Here is a 3396-nt window from a genome sequence, read left to right as displayed (position 1 = left end):
TTTGATAAGGGATTAATAACCAGAATATATGTGGAACTGAAACAACTCACTAGGACAAAAATCTAATAAACTGATTTTAAAATGGGCAAAATACATGAATAGACATTAATCAAAAGAAGACATCCAAATGGCAAACAGGTGTATGTAAAGGTGCTCGTCATCACTGGCTGTCAGAGAAATGCAAATCAAAACTACTATAAGATATTATATCACCTCAGTTAAAATGGCTTTTATCTGAAAGATAGGCAATAACAAATGCTGACAAGGATGTGGAGAAAAGGGAAGCTGCATACATTGTCGGCAGAAATGTAAATTAGTGCAGCCACTATAGAGAACAGTATGGAAGTTCCTGAAGAAAACAAAAAAAAAAAGAGCTACCATATGATCTGGCAATCCTACTACTAGGTATATACCCAAATGACAGGAAATCAGTATATTGAAGGCATTTCTGCACTTCCATGTGTATTGCAGCGCTATTCTTAATAGTCAAGATCTGGAAGCAACCTAAGTGTTCCTCAACAGATAAATGAATATTGAAAATATGCTACATATACACAATGGGGTACTATTCAGCCATAAAAATAATGAAGTACCATCATTTACAATAACATGGATGGAATGAGAGGAGATTATTTTAAGTGAGGTAAACCAGACACGAGAGACAGACTTTGCATGTTCTTACTCATTTTGCGGGAGCTAAAATTTAAAACAATTGAGCTCACGGATACAGAGAATAAAAATGATGGTTACCAGTGGCTAGGAAGGGTAATGGGCAAGAGGGGACAATGTTAGGATGGTCAATAACAAAATATAGTTAGGTAGATTGAATAAGATCTAGTATTTGATTGCAAAAGAGGGAGACTACAGTCAACAATAATTTATTGTACATTTTTAAATAACTAAGAATATAATTGGAATGTTTGTAACAAAAAGAAATGATATATACCTGAGGTAATGGATAACCCAGTTAATCTGATATGATTGTTACTTATTGCATATCTATACTGAAATATTTAATGTAACCCATAAGTATATACACCTATTATGTACCTACAAAAATTAAAAATTAAAATTAATTTTAAAAAGACATATTGTTTACTTAGATTCATAATCTCTTATTCAACTTTTACAATATAAGGTTAATTTCCTGGTTGTAATTGTTTTGAATCAATGATTCAATTCTATTTAAATTGAATCTGTAACTAATGATTTCTCTAATGAAAACTTAGTAAGTCTGAAACAACTTTGTATAGATAGTCTGTTCTAGTTAAACTGTGCTCATAAAGTAAGTACAGTGATGCAAACCAATTCTTTTCAAAGTAGTCATTTGATTTAAAGTGGAAGATTCTGAATTATGAAATCATACTGCAGTGACATCACATTGCTTCTGGTTTATCCACTGTTTTAATAAACAGTTGTTCTAAGAGTCTGTGACACACATTAAATTCTAACTCAAAGTGTAATTTTGTATTAACCCATTATTGTTGTCACAATTTTTGAATGGAAGCATAGAACATTAACATTGGTTGTCATAAAAATGTATTTAAATTTTCAAAGGGGAGAAAAAAGTCTGCTTTTTTTTTTTTTTTTTTTTTTTTTAAATATGGAACGCTTCACGATTTGCGTGTCATCCTTGCGCAGGGGCCATGCTAATCTTCTCTGTATCGTTCCAATTTTAGTATATGTGCTGCCGAAGTCTGCTATTTTAACTGGCCTGATAGTATATGGTTGATTGAAAATTAATTAAATTCTGATAAATATACCAAAGTAGTATCATTGGATAATGTATTTTGTGTCAAAGCCAGTTTCATTTGGTACTGAATTCAATTGAAAATGTATTGCAAATTAGTAGATTATGTCACTGAAAATCCCTGGTGTATGGTGGTGGTGACACAAATCTGGGATATTAAGTTTGTGCTTAATTTCATTTTAAATTGAAAAGAAGAGGGCCAAGTTTTGGTTATTCAATTGAAGATATTTTATTGTAAAACATGGAGAAGTTAAAAATTAAAAGAAAAATGAATGGCTTTAGCAGATTCGTGAAGAAGTTTAGAATTTCTCATAGGTATTCATATTGAATGAGAAATTCCAGTGACCCAAGCCAGAATATGTGAGCTTGTGGCAGGCAGTCACATCATACACTCATTCATGTATTCATTCTTATTCTAGTAACACATCTATACTTGTAAATATGTTTATCTCGGACTTTCTCTACCTCTCTTTTCTTGTTCTTTTTTGTAGCTTCTACTTCTCAGCTACCAAAATTATTTCTATGTATGTCTCTGTGACTTGCTTGATCATGTCAGTACACTTGCATAGATAACATCAATAAAGCTCCACAAAGGCAAATATTTTCAGTAGCTGAGTCTTGTAGTAGGTGATTGTTAGATATGGAGAGGAATATTTTCAGTAAATAAACAATAGAATAATAGTTAAAACACACAAAACACCTTTAAATCAACAAGAAGAAGAAGAAGACAAAAAAAGTAAAAAGGAGAAATACAATATAAAAATGCGATTTGTTGAAGCAGAAACACACATTACCTTCCTTATTAGTAATTAGAGAAAATAAAACTAAAATTATTAGGTAGGACTCATTATCCATCAGATTAGAAAAAATAAATAAATAAAGGTTGGTAATGCAAATTATTGGTGAGGATATGGGAAAATGGAAGCCATAATGCACTGCTAGCCTGATTATAAAATACTGAAGTCAATATATAATGTAACCTAGCAGTATTTAGTGAAATAAAATATAAGTAAATTTTACCATCTACCAACCCTACTCCTCACTACAGGTGCCCAGAGGCCATTTGACCAGGTCTGTAAGGGAGCTCATGTTAGATTATCCATTAAAATAGCATTTCAGTACTTAAAATTTAAAGCCATCTAGGCATCCCTAAATGGGCAAGTGGAAGAATTGTATTTGGTAGATTGATAACATTGAGTGAACTGCAAGGAAAACTCTCCAAAAAATCAAATATAATACAAGACCGATTGAATAGTTTCTCTTATTTATTATTGTTTCCCCAAAATTTCTTAGTCCTTAAAATATTGCTTAACTTCTAAAATATTATTTAATGTCATAAAGAACAAGTATATTATTTTTAAGTTGAAACATGTATTCTCTTTTAGTGGATCAAATGTCATCCAATATTCTAAAATTCAACATCCAGATGCATCAAAATGAAAATTTGCAAAGATACAATATATGCAATTCCCATGAAATTTATGTTTTTATTGAATATAAACATTATTTCACATGGAATCAACCTATTTTGATGGCTAATCTGCTGTATTAACAGACAAATTCAAAAACAGAAAGTATTTTTTTCATTGTAGTACTATTGAAAAATGTAGATTTAAATGTTGCTATAATTTATCTGAAATACAAAA

The 3396-nt window shown here is 30.7% G+C and overlaps 1 non-coding gene across 1 annotated transcript; it reads right to left on the bottom strand.

The window, feature by feature from the left end:
• Window positions 1-1597: 1597 nt before the first annotated feature.
• LOC115895793 lies at window positions 1598-1701 on the bottom strand. Its single transcript, XR_004055906.1, has one exon. It is a non-coding gene; the product is annotated as a U6 spliceosomal RNA (small nuclear RNA).
• Between the last annotated feature and the right edge of the window lie 1695 nt (window positions 1702-3396).

The sequence above is a fragment of the Rhinopithecus roxellana genome, chromosome 2 (assembly GCF_007565055.1).
Source record: "Rhinopithecus roxellana isolate Shanxi Qingling chromosome 2, ASM756505v1, whole genome shotgun sequence".
Lineage (NCBI taxonomy): Eukaryota > Metazoa > Chordata > Mammalia > Primates > Cercopithecidae > Rhinopithecus > Rhinopithecus roxellana.
Note: the sequence above shows the minus strand (reverse complement) of the source record. Positions and strands in the feature narration are given on the sequence as shown.